This window comes from Panulirus ornatus, chromosome 6, assembly GCF_036320965.1.
Source record: "Panulirus ornatus isolate Po-2019 chromosome 6, ASM3632096v1, whole genome shotgun sequence".
Lineage (NCBI taxonomy): Eukaryota > Metazoa > Arthropoda > Malacostraca > Decapoda > Palinuridae > Panulirus > Panulirus ornatus.
Genome location: NC_092229.1, coordinates 821,265 through 840,502, shown reverse-complemented (window position 1 = coordinate 840,502; position 19,238 = coordinate 821,265). Strand labels below are relative to the sequence as shown.

The window sequence follows — 19,238 nt, the reverse complement described above, 5'->3', positions numbered from 1 at the left end:
GGTAGCGCTAGGAAAAGACAACAAAGGCCACATTCGTTCACACTCACTCTCTAGCTGTCATGTAATAATGCACCGAAACCACAGCTCCTTTTCCACATCCAGGCCCCACAGAACTTTCCATGGTTTACCCCAGATGCTTCACATGCCCTGGTTCAATCCATTGACAGCACGTCGACCCCGGTATATCAAATCGTTCCAATTCACTCTATTCCTTGCACGCCTTTCACCCTCCTGCATGTTCAGGCCCTGATCACTCAAAATCTTCTTCACTCCATCTTTCCACCTCCAATTTGGTCTCCCACTTGTCCTCGTTCCCTCCACCTGTGACACATATATACTCTTTGTCAATCTTTCCTCACTCATTCTCTCCATGTAACCAAACCATTCAAAACACCCTCTTCTGCTCACTCAACCACACATTTTTTATTACCACACATCTCTCTCACCCTATTATTACTTACTTGATCAAACCACCTCACACCACATATTATCCTCAAACATCTCATTTCCAGCACATCCACCCTCCTCCGAGCACAACTCTATCAAAAGACCACAACTCGCAACCATATAACATTGTTGGAACCACTATTCCTTCAAACATACCCACTTTTGCTTTCCAAGATAATGTTCTCAACTACCACACATTCTTCAACGCTCCCAGAACTTTCACCCCCTCCCCCAACCTATGATTCACTTCCGCTTCCATGGTTCCATCCACTGCCAGATCCACTCCCAGATATCTAAAACACTTCACTTCCTCCAGTTTTTCTCCGTTCAAACTTACCTCCCAATTGACTTGTCCCTCGACCCTACTGTACCTAATAACCTTGCTCTTCTTCACATTTACTCTCAGCGTTTTTCTTTCACACAGTTTGCCAAACTCAATCACCAGCTTCTGCAGTTTCTCATCCGAATCAGCCACCAGCGCTGTATCATCAGCGAACAACAACTAACTCACTTCCCAAGCTCTCTCATCCACAACAGACAGCATACTTGCCCCTCTTTCCAAAACTCTTGCATTCACCTCCCTAACAACCCCATCCATAAACAAATTAAACAACCATGGAGACATCACACACCCCTGCCGCAAACCTACATTCACTGACAACCAATCACTTTCCTCTCTTCCTACACATACACATGCCTTACATCCTTGATAAAAACTTTTCACTGCTTCTAACAACTTGCCTCCCACACCATATATTCTTAATACCTTCCACAGAGCATCTCTATAAACTTTGAACTATGGAGGCAAAAAAGAAAGTCAGCCAGTAATTCAACATATTAACCAAGTTCATCCTAAACATATTCTTTTATAGTAACTAACATGGAACGGGCAAAATATGCCTAAATCAAGGTTGCCTTGGGTGAAATGGAAAAAGAACAAACTTTGAAATTAATCAGGAATTTTTAGACATGACTCTTATAGAAAGAAAGATTACAGCAACAGGGAAAGACAAACGTAGGGAGGAATTTCATGGCTTAGCTGCCCAAAGAAAAACTGAGGTATTGTAATGCTCAATCCTTGAGTGGTCAATCTCCAAACAGAAAACATGGGAAACAGAAGCCTCATGCATGTTTTGAGTTTAAGACTTGGTGGACACATTAGACAGTTTCCAAAAACAGTGGCCAAAAGTAATACCTGCAGAACAAGAAATAAGGAGATGGCAGCAACATCATAGTGTAAAAGGGATATGTGGAAAGAAGTGATGTCCGGAGAATTAACACTATCCCATACATGCATCTGTCAATCTTTACATTCAGCCAACTGTGTGTGCCTCTCATTAGTTTTTTGCAACTTTTTCTGATTTTCCACAATTTTGGGTGGTTATTCAAACAATCAATAGTTTATTCATAAAATTAAGATCTAATTACGAAAACTGTGAAGAAAAAATATTACTATATTTATCTATTTATTATACTTTGTCGCCGTCTTCCACGTTAGCGAGGTTGCGAAGGAAACAGACGAAAGAATGGCCCAACCAACCCACATACACATGTATATGTATACACGTCCACACACGCACGTATACATACCCATACATTTCAAAGTATACATATATATATACATACACAGACATATATATACACAGGTACATAATTCATACTTGCTGTCTTTATTCATTCCCGTCGCCACCCCACCACACATGAAATGACAACCCCCTTCCCCCGCATGCGTGCGAGGTAGTGATAGGAAAAGACAACAAAGACCACATTCGTTCACGCTCAGTCTCTAGCTGTCATGTACAATGCACCGAAACCACAACTCCCTTTCCACATCCAGGCCCCACAAAACTTTCCATGGTTTACCCCAGACGCTTCACATGCCCTGGTCCAATCCACTGACAGCACGTCGACCCCAGTATACCACATCGTTCCAATTCACTCTATTCCTGGCACGCCTTTCACCCTCCTGCATGTTTAGGACCCGATCGCTCAAAATCTTTTTCACTCCATCCTTCCACCTCCAATTTGGTCTCCCACTTCTTGTTCCCTCCACCACTGACACATATATCCTCTTTGTCAATCTTTCCTCACTCATTCTCTCCATGTAACCAAACCATTTCAAAACACCCTCTTCCATTCTCTAAACCACACTCTTCCTTATCACCACACACATTTCTTACCCTTTCATTACTTACTCGATCAAACCCCCTCACACCACATATTGTCCTCAAAGATCTCATTTCCAACACATCCACCCTCCTCCACAAAACCCTATCTATAGCCCATGCCTCACAACCATATAACACTGTTGAAACCACTATTCCTTCAAACATACTGTTACGAATTCTATCCTTAGCCTAGCAGGGTCGCCAATTTCTTTTCGTTATGCAACACAGGATAACACTATCTTAAAAGTCATGGGATTAAATCAAACACCAGCATTAAAACTACTTACAATAAAAGAACTAAAGGGTACAACATAACAAACACATGAATCAGGCACAAATCATTTACGTTAACACTGAACATGAGTTTAACATTCCAGGTAAGATTTCAAACCAAGAGATCTCTTTCCTTTATGACAATTTGTCCTCGGTAACATGATTCTAGATACACTTTTTGTTAGATACTTCTAGGACGAGTTACAATACTCTATGATGCTTGAAACAAAATCACAGAGGCAGTTCAACACCTTAGAATTTATATTGCACACTTCACTCAGGCTACAGGCTTGGGATACTCGAAACTAAATGACAGAGGCAGCTCAACACTGTAGAACTTACATCACGCACTTCACAAGGACTATGAGCTTTGAGACAGAGGGAAAACCACTTACCTTGTTGGGCTAGAGAGGAATCGAGGCTCAGGAGGTGTCAGAGGTTTTTATTACAAGTAGGAACGACTGGCGTCCACTCTGTTATCCTATAGCACCACCCTTGACTGGCTATGGGCCTAAGGTCCAGTTGTGATTGGAGGAGGTTGGCTCCTAAGCGCCACTCCTACCTGGCTGGAGGGCCTCAGGTCCGGCGGTGATTGGAGGAGGGGCTATCTATGAATCGCTGGTTGGCTGGAGAATCCTAAGTCCGTCCCACCTCAACAGTGACGACGGTGTACAGGAGGCCATATGCCGTAGGCTGACCTCCCAACTTGACCCCCCACCAGCCTGGTGCCTCAGATGAAAGGTCTAAGTGTTGTGGTTAACTGGATTGATGGCCTGGCGGGATCTTCTTGATCCTGCACGGCCATCTGGAAACTTCAGAGGCCTAATGGTCCTGCTCTCCCCTCGATCGTCCTGCCCTAATATATCACTTACACCATAACTACAAAATGTACACACGAACATGTGGGCACACACACACGTTCGTAACAATAACCATTTTTGCTTTCCGAGATGATGTTCTCGCCTTCCCTACATTTTTCCATGCTCCCAGAATTTTCGCCCCCTTCCCCACCCTGTGACTCACTTCCACTTCCATGGTTCCATCCGCTGCCAAATCCACTCCCAGATATCTAAAACACTTCACTTCCTCCAGTTTTTCTCCATTCAAACATACCTCCCAATTAACTTGTCCCTCAACCCTACTGTACCTAATAACCTTGCTCTTATTCACATTTACTCTCAGCTTTCTTCTTTCACACACTTTACCAAATTCAGTCACCAGCTTCTGCAGTTTCTCACCCAAATCAGCTACCAGTGCTATATCATCAGCAAACAACAACTGACTCATTTCCCACACCCTGTCATCCACAACAGACTGCACACCAGCCCCTCTCTCCAAAACTCTTGCATTCACCTCCCTAACAACCCCATCCATAAACAAATTAAACAATTATGGTCACATGGTCACACGATAAGAATGATTGAGGAAAGATTGACAAAGAGGATATGTGTGTCATAGGTGGAGGGAATGAGGAGAAGTGTGAGAAGTAATTGGAGGTGGAAGGATGGAGTGAGAAAGATTTTGAGCGATCGGGGCCTGAAGGTGCAGGAGAGTGAAAGGCGTGCAAGAAATAGAGTGAATTGGAATGATGTGGTATACCGAGGTTGATGTGCTTCAATGGATTGAACCAGGAGATGTGAAGCATCTGGGGTAAACCATGGAAAGTTTTGTGAGGCCTGAATGTGGAAGGGGAGTTGTGGTTTCGGTGCATTATACATGACATCTAGAGATTGAGTGTGAACGAATGTGGCCTTTGTTGTCTTTTTCTTGGCGCTACCTCGCATGTGTGTGTGAGGAAGGGATTGTCATTTCATGTATGGCGGGGTGGCGATGGGAATGAATAAAGGCAGCAAGTATGAATTACGTACATGTGTATATATATGTATATGTCTGTGTATGTGTATATATATGTATCTGTTGAAATGTATAGGTATGTATATGTGCATGTGTGGATGTGTATGTATATACATGTGTATGTGGGGGCGTTGGGCCATTCTTTTGTCTGTTTCCTTGCGCTACCTCGCTAACGTGGGAGACAGCGACAAAGTATAACAAAATAAATACATATATATATATATATATATATATATATATATGTATTTATTTTGTTATACTTTGTCGCTGTCTCCCACGTTAGCGAGGTAGCGCAAGGAAACAGACAAAAGAATGGCCCAACGCCCCCACATACACATGTATATACATACACATCCACACATGCACATATACATACCTATACATTTCAACGGATACATATATATACACATACACAGACATATATTTTTATTTTTTTGCTTTGTCGCTGTCTCCCGCGTTTGCGAGGTAGCGCAAGGAAACAGACGAAAGAAATGGCCCCCCCCCCATACACATGTATATACATACGTCCACACACGCAAATATATATATACATATATATATATATATATATATATATATATATATATATATATATATATATATTTTTTTTTTGCCGGTCTCCCGCGTTTGCGAGGTAGCGCATCTCTATCAACTCTATCATATGCCTTCTCCAGATCCATAAATGCTACATACAAATCCATTTGCTTTTCTAAGTATTTCTCACATACATTCTTCAAAGCAAACACCTGATCCACACATCCTCTACCACTTCTGAAACCACACTGCTCTTCCCCAATCTGATGCTCTGTACATGCCTTCACCCTCTCAATCAATACCCTCCCATATAATTTACCAGGAATACTCAACAAACTTATACCTCTGTAATTTGAGCACTCACTCATATCCCCTTTGCCTTTGTACAATGGCACTATGCACGCATTCCGCCAATCCTCAGGCACCTCACCGTGAGTCATACATACATTAAATAACCTTACCAACCAGTCAACAATACAGTCACACCCTTTTTTAATAAATTCCACTGCAATACCATCCAAACCTGCTGCCTTGCCGGCTTTCATCTTCCGCAAAGCTTTTACTACCTCTTCTCTGTTTACCAAATCATTTTCCCTAACCCTCTCACTTTGCACACCACCTCAACCAAAACACCCTATATCTGCCACTCTATCATCAAACACATTCAACAAACCTTCAAAATACTCACTTCATCTCCTTCTCACATCACATCACTACCCTTTCTAATCAACCCACCTCCCACTCTTCTCATGCCACAAGCATCTTTTGCACAATCCATCACTGATTCCCTAAATACATCCCATTCCTCCCCCACTCCCCTTACTTCCATTGTTCTCACCTTTTTCCATTCTGTACTCAGTCTCTCCTGGTACTTCCTCACACAAGTCTCCTTCCCAAGCTCACTTACTCTCACCACCCTCTTCACCCCAACATTCACTCTTCTTTTCTGAAAACCCATACAAATCTTCACCTTAGCCTCCACAAGATAGTGATCAGACATCCCTCCAGTTGCACCTCCCAGCACATTAACATCCAAAAGTCTCTCTTTCGCGCGCTTGTCAATTAACACGTAATCCAATAACACTCTCTGGCCATCTCTCCTACTTACATACGTATACTTATGTATATCTCGCTTTTTAAACCAGGTATTCCCAATCATCAGTCCTTTTTCAGCACATAAATCTACAAGCTCTTCACCATTTCCATTTACAACACTGAACACCCCATGTATACCAATTATTCCCTCAACTGCCACATTACTCACTTTTGCATTCAAATCACCCATCACTATAACCTGGTCTCGTGCAACAAAACCACTAACACACTCATTCAGCTGCTCCCAAAACACTTGCCTCTCATGATCTTTCCTCTCATGCCCAGGTGCATATGCACCAATAATCACCCATCTCTCTCCATCAACTTTCAGTTTTATCCATATTAATCAAGAATTTACTTTCTTACATTCTATCACATACTCCCACAACTCCTGTTTCAGGAGTACTGCTACTCCTTCCCTTGCTCTTGCCCTCTCGCTAACCCCTGACTTTACTCCCAAGACATTCCCAAACCACTCTTCCCCTTTACCCTTGAGCTTCGTTCCACTCAGAGCCAAAACATCCAGGTTCCTTTCCTCAAACATACTACCTATCTCTCCTCTTTTCACATCTTGGTTACATCCACACACATTTAGACACCCCAGTCTGAGCCTTCGAGGAGGATGAGCACTCCCCGTGTGACTCCTTCTTCTGTTTCCAGTTTTAGAAAGTTAAAAAAAAATACAAGGAGGGGAGGATTTCTGGCGCCCCGCTCCCGTCCCCTCTAGTCGTCTTCTACGACACGTGAGGAATGCGTGGGAAGTATTCTTTCACCCCTATCCCCAGGGATATATATATATATTTATATATATCCAGGTACCACAGACATTTACATGGTTCACCCCAGACATTTCACATGCCCTGGTTTAGTCCACTGACAGCACGTTGACCCCAGTGTGCCACATTGTTCCAATTCACTCTATTCGTTTAACACCTCTCACCCTCCAGAATGTTCAGGCCCCGATCTCTCAAAATCTTTCACTCCATCCTTCCACCTCTACTTTGGTCTCCTGCTTCTTGTTCCCTCTACCTCTGAGACATACATCCCCTCTGTCAATCTTTCCTCACTCATTCTCTCCATACGTCCAAACCATTTCAACGCACCCTTTTCTGCTCTCTGAACCACATTCTTTTTATTTCCGCACATCTCTCTTACCCTTTCATAACTTACTCGATCAAACCACCCTACACCATACACTGTTCTCAGAGATTTCATTTCCAACACATCTACCCTCCTCTGTACAACCCTATAATCCATGCCTCGCAACCATATAACATTGTTTGAATTACTATTCCTTCAAACATACCCATTTTTGCTCTCTGAGATAACATTCTCTCCTTCCACACATTCTTCATTGCTCCCAGAACTTTCACCCCCTCCCCCACCCTGTGACTCACTTCCACTTCCATGGCTCCATTCACTACTAAGTCCACTTCCAGATATCTAAAACACTTCACTTCCTCCAGTTTTTCTCCATTCAAACTTACATCCCAATTAACCTGTCTCTCAACCCTACTGAACCTAATAACCTTGCTCTTATTCACATTTACTCTCAACCTTCTTTCACACACTTTTCCAAACTCAGTCACCAACTTCTGCAGTTTCTCAATCAAATCAGCCACTGTATACATACCCTAACCTGAGCCAGTAGTTATCAATTTGTGATGCTGTTTTTGGAATAACACTGCTTTCCCACATGCATTTATTGTACATGATTTCCCTATAACATTAGGTACAACATACTGTAATTACAATAACACCTTCACCATCATAAAACAAATTTGTTGAAATGAATGCTACCAGTAATGCATAAATTCCTATGATATCAACCTGTGAAGTTGTTTTTGGTTTTAGTTTTTCTTCATGGATCTGTTCATACATCACTTTTGTATAATATTACATAAACCAACTAGTAAATATCATAACATCATTACCATTAAAAAGTGAGTTTGTTGAGGTCTGTGCTATTGCTGGTGTGTAAATGTATACATCATCAATCTATATCACTGTTTTTTCTAACATGTACTGTATGATAGCAGAGAAAGTTAAAGAAATGAAGCCCCAAAGTATTGAACTCCCTTCTCCAAAATTAAAAACAGGTGATTACAGGTAGGAAATTACACGGACGATAAATTCAAGAAGTTATACGAGACCCATGAAAAAGAAGAGTCATCAGTAAAATCGAAACATTTTTTTTTATTCATATGAAGAAGACAATTCAAGGGCCAAGAATTCCACTAGCCCACTAAGAACAGAAGAGGCAACATACTTGGATAAACACCAAGAGATGAGAGAGAAACTAAAACAATAAGGCAACCTAATCCATATTTAGTGAGCCCAAAACCTCACTGATGATAAAAAACCCAAATGACTTCTTCCTAATCAGTATTCTTCTTATGTTATATAAAGCCAAGACTTTGAAAGGGAAACTGAGAACATACCCATGCACTCAGCACCAGAACTAGATTCCTGGAATTCCATCTTTATAGATAACACAAAAGGCCACTTGTACAAGGAGCAAATACTCTGGACAAATTCTTTGAACTCTTATCATCCCTAGGAGTTTGAAACTTACTTAAAGCATCTCACTTACCACAATAAAAAGTGGTCCCCAAAAACTAACAACCAATAGCAGTGACAGTACAAAAACTTTTGACTCTCCTAAGATGCAAACTGGCCAACCATATGGGATTAAATGATATTCATACCCCAAGACAACCCAGTTTAAGGGCAGGATGATCTTGCATCTCTGTCAACTGACCACCAAAATCAAATTGAAAGGGCACCATAAATGAACAAAACGCAGTGTTATAAATACTTACCAAAAGTCTTTGATGTGACCATGGTGCTATGGCTTGGAGTATGCATAAAATGAACGTAACCAGTAGAGTGTAAAGACAGATATCCAACTTTTATCTAACAGGTCATAACACATTGATTATCAGGCTATTTCCATTATCTCCACAGTAGGCTTAGTTCTCCTAGGAACTGTACTTGGACCCCTTCTGTTCGTCATTCTCATATCTGACACTCACGCAAATATGAGCCATAGTTTCGTATCTCCTGCACACATGAGAATAGGTGAAAATCTTAACAAAAGACACAGAGAAACTACAATGAAAGTCTTCCATTGGGCCATTGAAAACAATATACTTTTAAAGGGGAAAATTTTCAACCTCTTTGATATTGGCAAAAGTTAATAAAAAAATACTAAACAGACACATCCCATCATATAACAACAGAACTGTTTGAAAAACCTAGAACTAATAGTGGGTGAAGAGCTTAAAGAAAAAAAGGCAACAATTGCCACTTCCAAAACAATCTTGCAGACCTTTGATACTCGATGAAAAACCTATGATAACACTCTTTAAGGCATTAGTATTCTCTTGGACAGCATACTGCTGATTGCTCATGTCATCTTTAAGGGTGGGTGAAATCACAAATAGGAAGTGCACAAAGATCTTCCAAAGCCTGCAGCAATGCAGTCTATGATCTGAACAGCTGGGAATGACTGAAATTACTGAACCTATATTCTCTGGGGTACATCATTAGTTACAACTGGAAAATCCTAAAAGGTATACTACTCAATCTTCACTCAAGCATGAAAGATTCTGTAAAATATTACCACTGAAATCAAAGTGCAATAAGCACAATGAAGCCTAAAACTGTTTAACACATTCCTGCAAATTCCCCAAAACACTATGAGATGTACAGTGAAGAAAATTTAAGAAGGCCTCAGGTACGTATTTGAAAAATGTACTAGACTGGCCATGCTGTGTTGGGTGCATGGGCCTTCAGGCACAGCCTCCAACAACCTAGTTGATTAACAACCAAACTCAGCACCATGGACTCAGCCCAAGCTGTGGATGTAGAAAACTTCTGAGGTCAACAATGATATATCAGGTATCACCATAATTAGTATAGTAAAATATAATGTAATGCTCCAAATCATGCTCCACAATTCTTACTGCATTCTTTAAATACTAAGATTACAAAACAAAATTACTATATCCAATGATATTATCAGTGCATAGCTAAAGTGACGGTAATTATCTATAATAGCTCTGCAGCACTATTAGCTTTGAATACAGTGCTGACTGACTGTACAATGTAATGCTAGTGTAGTGTTTAGAGAACACAATAACAGTTGTAGAGTATGATCTGAAACATATGTAGAAAACTTCTGAGGTCAACAATGATATATCAGGTATCACCATAATTAGTATAGTAAAATATAATGTAATGCTCCAAATCATGCTCCACAATTCTTACTGCATTCTTTAAATACTAAGATTACAAAACAAAATTACTATATCCAATGATATTATCAGTGCATAGCTAAAGTGACGGTAATTATCTATAATAGCTCTGCAGCACTATTAGCTTTGAATACAGTGCTGACTGACTGTACAATGTAATGCTAGTGTAGTGTTTAGAGAACACAATAACAGTTGTAGAGTATGATCTGGAACATATTATCTCGTAAAATGATACTAAATATGATTAAGGCAATCAGGAATGTGTACATCGGGGGAAAATGTGAGGTTAATTAATCAGGTAATACACTCATTCACCTTGCTGCCAAAATGATGGTAAAAATTTACTGATATATTTGTCTCTTGCTGAAAATTGCAAAGCCACTCACTATGTCATCTGTTTGCTTGCATCCAACACCACATTGACAGTGCAGTTTCATGAGTGTGACCGATATACCTCACACGTCACTAAACATTATGGTAAATCTTAACTGCCAGAAGGTCTAGTGGGATTTTCACAGATTTAATTGATTCTTTACATGTGTGCTGCATTTATGTATATTAGTTGCTCTACAATTTCCCTCATGGAGTCATAATACTGTATAATACAAAATATTAGATAGATCAGAACTCTGCAAATATTTCTGTAATCACAAAAAATTAGCAGCATATAGCACCTAAAACATGAATAGCCATTTTCCAAAGCTAGTTTTATGGAGCTAAAACACTCTCACCAAAATGATGGTATTGCAGTGGAATTTATTAAAAAAGGAGGTGACTGTATTGTTGACTGGATGGTAAGGTTATTTAATGTATGTATGATTCATGGTGAGGTGCCTGAGGAATGGCGGAATGCTTGCATAGTGACATTGTACAAAGGCAAAGGGGATAAGAGTGAGTGCTCAAATTACAAGGGTATAAGTTTGTTGAGTATTCCTGGTAAATCATATGGGAGGGTATTGATTGGGAGCAGCTGAATGAGTGTGTTAGTGGTTTTGATGCACGAGACCGGGTTATAGTGATGGGTGATTTGAATGCAAAGGTGAGTAATGTGGCAGTTGAGGGAATAATTGGTATACATGGGGTGTTCAGTGTTGTAAATGGAAATGGTGAAGAGCTTGTAGATTTATGTGCTGAAAAAGGACTGATGATTGGGAATACCTGGTTTAAAAAGCGAGATATACATAAGTATACTTATGTAAGTAGGAGAGATGGCCAGAGAGCGTTATTGGATTACATGTTAATTGACAGGCGTGCGAAAGAGAGACTTTTGGATGTTAATGTGCTGAGAGGTGCAACTGGAGGGATGTCTGATCATTATCTTGTGGAGGCTAAGGTGAAGATTTGTATGGGTTTTCAGAAAAGAAGAGTGAATGTTGGGGTGAAGAGGGTGGTGAGAGTAAGTGAGCTTGAGAAGGAGACCTGTGTGAGGAAGTACCAGGAGAGACTGAGTACAGAATGGAAAAAGGTGAGAACAATGAAAGTAAGGGGAGTGGGGGAGGAATGGGATGTATTTAGGGAATCAGTGATGGATTGCGCAAAAGATGCTTGTGGCATGAGAAGAGTGGGAGTTGGGTTGATTAGAAAGGGTAGTGAGTGGTGGGATGAAGAAGTAAGAGTATTAGTGAAAGAGAAGAGAGAGGCATTTGGACGATTTTTGCAGGGAAAAAATGCAATTGAGTGGGAGATGTATAAAAGAAAGAGACAGGAGGTCAAGAGAAAGGTGCAAGAGGTGAAAAAAGGGCAAATGAGAGTTGGGGTGAGAGAGTATCATTAAATTTTAGGGAGAATAAAAAGATGTTCTGGAAGGAGGTAAATAAAGTGCGGAAGACAAGGGAGCAAATGGGAACTTCAGTGAAGGGCGCAAATGGGGAGGTGATAACAAGTAGTGGTGATGTGAGAAGGAGATGGAGTGAGTATTTTGAAGGTTTGTTGAATGTGTTTGATGATAGAGTGGCAGATATAGGGTGTTTTGGTCGAGGTGGTGTGCAAAGTGAGAGGGTTACGGCAAATGATTTGGTAAACAGAGAAGAGGTAGTGAAAGCTTTGCGGAAGATGAAAGCCGGCAAGGCAGCAGGTTTGGATGGTATTGCAGTGGAATTTATTAAAAAAGGGGGTGACTGTATTGTTGACTGGTTGGTAAGGTTATTTAATGTATGTATGACTCATGGTGAGGTGCCTGAGGATTGGCGGAATGCGTGCATAGTGCCATTGTACAAAGGCAAAGGGGATAAGAGTGAGTGCTCAAATTACAGAGGTATAAGTTTGTTGAGTATTCCTGGTAAATTATATGGGGGGTATTGATTGAGAGGGTGAAGGCATGTACAGAGCATCAGATTGGGGAAGAGCAGTGTGGTTTCAGAAGTGGTAGAGGATGTGTGGATCAGGTGTTTGCTTTGAAGAATGTATGTGAGAAATACTTAGAAAAGCAAATGGATTTGTATGTAGCATTTATGGATCTGGAGAAGGCATATGATAGAGTTGATAGAGATGCTCCGTGGAAGGTATTAAGAATATATGGTGTGGGAGGAAAGTTGTTAGAAGCAGTGAAAAGTTTTTATCGAGGATGTAAGGCATGTGTACGTGTAGGAAGAGAGGAAAGTGATTGGTTCTCAGTGAATGTAGGTTTGCGGCAGGGGTGTGTGATGTCTCCATGGTTGTTTAATTTGTTTATTGATGGGGTTGTTAGGGAGGTAAATGCAAGAGTTTTGGAAAGAGGGGCAAGTATGAAGTCTGTTGGGGATGAGAGAGCTTGGGAAGTGAGTCAGTTGTTGTTCGCTGATGATACAGCGCTGGTGGCTGATTCATGTGAGAAACTGCAGAAGCTGGTGACTGAGTTTGGTAAAGTGTGTGGAAGAAGAAAGTTAAGAGTAAATGTGAATAAGAGCAAGGTTATTAGGTACAGTAGGGTTGAGGGTCAAGTCAATTGGGAGGTGAGTTTGAATGGAGAAAAACTGGAGGAAGTGAAGTGTTTTAGATATCTGGGAGTGGATCTGGCAGCGGATGGAACCATGGAAGCGGAAGTGGATCATAGGGTGGGGGAGGGGGCGAAAATTCTGGGGGCCTTGAAGAATGTGTGGAAGTCGAGAACATTATCTCGGAAAGCAAAAATGGGTATGTTTGAAGGAATAGTGGTTCCAACAATGTTGTATGGTTGCGAGGCGTGGGCTATGGATAGAGTTGTGCGCAGGAGGATGGATGTGCTGGAAATGAGATGTTTGAGGACAATGTGTGGTGTGAGGTGGTTTGATCGAGTGAGTAACATAAGGGTAAGAGAGATGTGTGGAAATAAAAAGAGCGTGGTTGAGAGAGCAGAAGAGGGTGTCTTGAAGTGGTTTGGGCACATGGAGAGGATGAGTGAGGAAAGATTGACCAAGAGGATATATGTGTCGGAGGTGGAGGGAACAAGGAGAAGAGGGAGACCAAATTGGAGGTGGAAAGATGGAGTGAAAAAGATTTTGTGTGATCGGGGCCTGAACATGCAGGGTGAAAGGAGGGCAAGGAATAGAGTGAATTGGAGCGATGTGGTATACCGGGGTTGACGTGCTGTCAGTGGATTGAATCAAGGCATGTGAAGCGTCTGGGGTAAGCCATGGAAAGCTGTGTAGGTATGTATATTTGCGTGTGTGGACGTATGTATATACATGTGTATGGGGGGGGGGGGTTGGGCCATTTCTTTCGTCTGTTTCCTTGCGCTACCTCGCAAACGCGGGAGACAGCGACAAAGTATAATGAAAAATAAAAATAATTGATTGAGAGGGTGAAGGCATGTACAGAACATCAGATTGGGGAAGAGCAGTGTGGTTTCAGAAGTGGCAGAGGATGTGTGGATCAGGTGTTTGCTTTGAAGAATATTTATTTATTTATTTATAATTATTATACTTTGTCGCTGTCTCCTGCGTTTGCGAGGTAGCGCAAGGAAACAGACAAAAGAAATGGCCCAACCCCCCCCATACACATGTATATACATACGTCCACACACGCAAATATACATACCTACACAGCTTTCCATGGTTTACCCCAGACGCTTCACATGCCTTGATTCAATCCACTGACAGCACGTCAACCCCGGTATACCACATCGCTCCAATTCACTTTATTCCTTGCCCTCCTTTCACCCTCCTGCATGTTCAGGCCCTGATCACACAAAATCTTTTTCACTCCATCTTTCCACCTCCAATTTGGTCTCCCTCTTCTCCTCGTTCCCTCCACCTCCGACACATATATCCTCTTGGTTCAATCTTTCCCCACTCATTCTCTCCATGTGCCCAAACCACTTCAAAACACCCTCTTCTGCTCTCTCAACCACACTCTTTTTATTTCCACACATCTCTCTTACCCTTACGTTACTCACTCGATCAAACCACCTCACACCACACATTGTCCTCAAACATCTCATTTCCAGCACATCCATCCTCCTGCGCACAACTCTATCCATAGCCCATGCCTCGCAACCATACAACATTGTTGGAACCACTATTCCTTCAAACATACCCATTTTTGCTTTCCGAGATAATGTTCTCGACTTCCACACATTTTTGAAGGCCCCCAGAATTTTCGCCCCCTCCCCCACCCTATGATCCACTTCCGCTTCCATGGTTCCATCCGCTGCCAGATCCACTCCCAGATATCTAAAACACTTCACTTCCTCCAGTTTTTCTCCATTCAAACTCACCTCCCAATTGACTTGACCCTCAACCCTACTGTACCTAATAACCTTGCTCTTATTCACAATTACTCTTAACTTTCTTCTTCCACACACTTTACCAAACTCAGTCACCAGCTTCTGCAGTTTCTCACATGAATCAGCCACCAGCGCTGTATCATCAGCGAACAACAACTGACTCACTTCCCAAGCTCTCTCATCCCCAACAGACTTCATACTTGCCCCTCTTTCCAAAACTCTTGCATTTACCTCCCTAACAACCCCATCCATAAACAAATTAAACAACCATGGAGACATCACACACCCCTGCCGCAAACCTACATTCACTGAGAACCAATCACTTTCCTCTCTTCCTACCCGTACACATGCCTTACATCCTCGATAAAAACTTTTCACTGCTTCTAACAACTTTCCTCCCACACCATATATTCTTAATACCTTCCGCAGAGCATCTCTATCAACTCTATCATATGCCTTCTCCAGATCCATAAATGCTACATACAAATCCATTTGCTTTTCTAAGTATTTCTCACATACATTCTTCAAAGCAAACACCTGATCCACACATCCTCTACCACTTCTGAAACCACACTGCTCTTCCCCAATCTGATGCTCTGTACATGCCTTCACCCTCTCAATCAATACCCTCCCATATAATTTACCAGGAATACTCAACAAACTTATACCTCTGTAATTTGAGCACTCACTCTTATCCCCTTTGCCTTTGTACAATGGCACTATGCACGCATTCCGCCAATCCTCAGGCACCTCACCATGAGTCATACATACATTAAATAACCTTACCAACCAGTCAACAATACAGTCACCCCCTTTTTTAATAAATTCCACTGCAATACCATCCAAACCTGCTGCCTTGCCGGCTTTCATCTTCTGCAAAGCTTTCACTACCTCTTCTCTGTTTACCAAATCATTTTCCCTAACCCTCTCACTTTGCACACCACCTCGACCAAAACACCCTATATCTGCCACTCTATCATCAAACACATTCAACAAACCTTCAAAATACTCACTCCATCTCCTTCTCACATCACCACTACTTGTTATCACCTCCCTATTTGCGCCCTTCACTGAAGTTCCCATTTGCTCCCTCGTCTTACGCACTTTATTTACCTCCTTCCAGAACATCTTTTTATTCTCCTTAAAATTTAATGATACTCTCTCACCCCAACACTCATTTGCCCTTTTTTTCACCTCTTGCACCTTTCTCTTGACCTCCTGTCTCTTTCTTTTATACATCTCCCACTCACTTGCATTTTTTCCCTGCAAAAATCGTCCAAATGCCTCTCTCTTCTCTTTCACTAATACTCTTACTTCTTCATCCCACCACTCACTGCCCTTTCTAATCAACCCACCTCCCACTCTTCTCATGCCACAAGCATCTTTTGTGCACTCCATCACTGATTCCCTAAATACATCCCATTCCTCCCCCACTCCCCTTACTTCCATTGTTCTCACCTTTTTCCATTCTGTACTCAGTCTCTCCTGGTACTTCCTAACACAAGTCTCCTTCCCAAGCTCACTTACTCTCACCACCCTCTTCATCCCAACATTCACTCTTTTTTTCTGAAAACCCATACAAATCTTCAGCTCAGCCTCCACAAGATAATAATCAGACATCCCTCCAGTTGCACCTCTCAGCACATTAACATCCAAAAGTCTCTCTTTCGCGCGCCTGTCAATTAACACGTAATCCAATAACGCTCTCTGGCCATCTCTCCTACTTACATATGTATACTTATGTATATCTCGCTTTTTAAACCAGGTATTCCCAATCACCAGTCCTTTTTCAGCACACAAATCTACAAGCTCTTCACCATTTCCATTTACAACACTGAACACCCCATGTATACCAATTATTCCCTCAACTGCCACATTACTTACCTTTGCATTCAAATCACCCATCACTATAACCTGGTCTCGTGTATCAAAACCACTAACACACTCATTCAGCTGCTCCCAAAACACTTGCCTCTCATGAGCTTTCTTCTCAAGCCCAGGTGCATATGCACCAATAATCACCCATCTCTCTCCATCAACTTTCAGTTTTACCCATATTAATCGAGAATTTACTTTCTTACATTCTATCACATACTCCCACAACTCCTGTTTCAGGAGTACTGCTACTCCTTCCCTTGCTCTTGTCCTCTCACTAACCCCTGACTTTACTCCCAAGACATTCCCAAACCACTCTTCCCCTTTACCCTTGAGCTTCGTTTCACTCAGAGCCAAAACATCCAGGTTCCTTTCCTCAAACATACAACCTATCTCTCCTTTTTTCACATCTTGGTTACATCCACACACATTTAGACACCCCAATCTGAGCCTTCGAAGAGGATGAGCACTCCCCGCATGACTCCTTCTTCTGTTTCCCATTTTAGAAAGTTAAAAAATACAAGGAGGGGAGGATTTCTGTCCCCCCACTCCCGTCCCCTCTAGTCGCCTTCTACGACACGCGAGGAATGCGTGGGAAGTATTCTTTCACCCCTATCCCCAGGGATAATATATATATATATATATATATATATATATATATATATATATATATATACACATACATATGCACATATACACACATACACACATACATACATATATACATATGAAAAATGTACGAAATAATTTAGAAAACTGAAACTTCTAGCTTGAAATGAAATGAAAAATGAATGTCACATAATGGTTCAACCTCTGGCTATGGAAAAGGGAAATGTATAATTTATTTACACAAACGTCAATAGTAGTTTTCATCAATTTAACCACTGTATCATACTGCCTGGTCCACTTCTCTTATCATGAAACAGGAATATTGGCTTATGATGTTTCTCAATTGTCTTCATTACACAAAGTACAACCATATCTTGGATACATGTGGGTAGGTAGTTGGTCATCCGCCATAATAAAGCTTTGACAGACCAAAAATTTATCTGGACCTCAACTTTTCCAGTACATTTCTGAAAAACACCATTTTGCTTTCCATCTTTATCACTTTGAAAAAAAAAAAAAATCCCTTTGTTCACATTTCAATGAAAGAATAAGCTTCAATGTCTAAGCTACATCTTTTCCAATTTCACTATATATATATATATATATATATATATATATATATATATATATATATATATATATATATATATATATTTCATATACTGAATTTAGTAACATTGGATGGACACGGAAAAAATGATAGAAAACTATTTTGATGGTAATGGAAACCTTACAATACATAGTGCTCTAGGGTGGGGTAGGTTTGGTGCAGTGCCTGTAACACCGTCAACTTTAAGTTCCATTGGACTGGATTACAGAATTTAGGCCTCTAAGGCAAGCACTGGAGCTTCTACCGATATTCAGTCTGTAATTTTAAGTGCGAGTTTTGCTACAAATGACAAGATTAGAAACTAACTGGCTGTATGTGACTTACCAAAATCACTGTACTCTCACTATACCTTATATAGCTCCTAGAGTTAAACAAGAATGTTGGCGTAAGAACACATAGTGACAACCAGTTTACAGCCCAGACAAGAAGTCAGCCTGGATGAGGATCTAGTATTATGATAACAAGTGTTGGTGCAGGTGGTGTTCGTTTACGTATAGCACGTGCTGGACTGTGGCTTCCTCTCTATATAATGTATGTACTAACGTCACTCCAGGAAATCACATATCAGAAGATTTAAAGACGATAATATTCATAAGAAAGAAATAGTTTCAAAATTTTGTAGAATGCAATTGCGAAAATGACTATACTTATTTTATTGATTACATCAAAAGAATAAAGAAAAGTATCAAAAGTAATGCGTTCGTTTCTATCTAAGTGTAAAGAAGGAAGACATAACTATTTATTATAATCATTGATCTCCGCTGTGCCAAATTTTGTGTCATGAAAATAACACCTGAATTGAATAAATCTGAAGGTAATATTGAATCCAACAA

At 41.0% G+C, this 19,238-nt stretch overlaps 1 protein-coding gene across 2 annotated transcripts in view; it reads right to left on the bottom strand.

The window, feature by feature from the left end:
- Positions 1-18,940, bottom strand: part of LOC139748984 (protein UXT-like) — a 70,860-nt gene extending 51,920 nt beyond the window's left edge. Inside the window, exon 1 of one of the 2 annotated variants that reach the window (XM_071662337.1) lies at positions 18,755-18,940. The gene's annotated coding sequence lies outside the window, so the exon portion shown is untranslated. Of the gene's footprint in view, positions 1-18,729 lie in introns of both variants that reach the window. The other variant, XM_071662336.1, reaches the window with a different exon arrangement.
- Between the last annotated feature and the right edge of the window lie 298 nt (positions 18,941-19,238).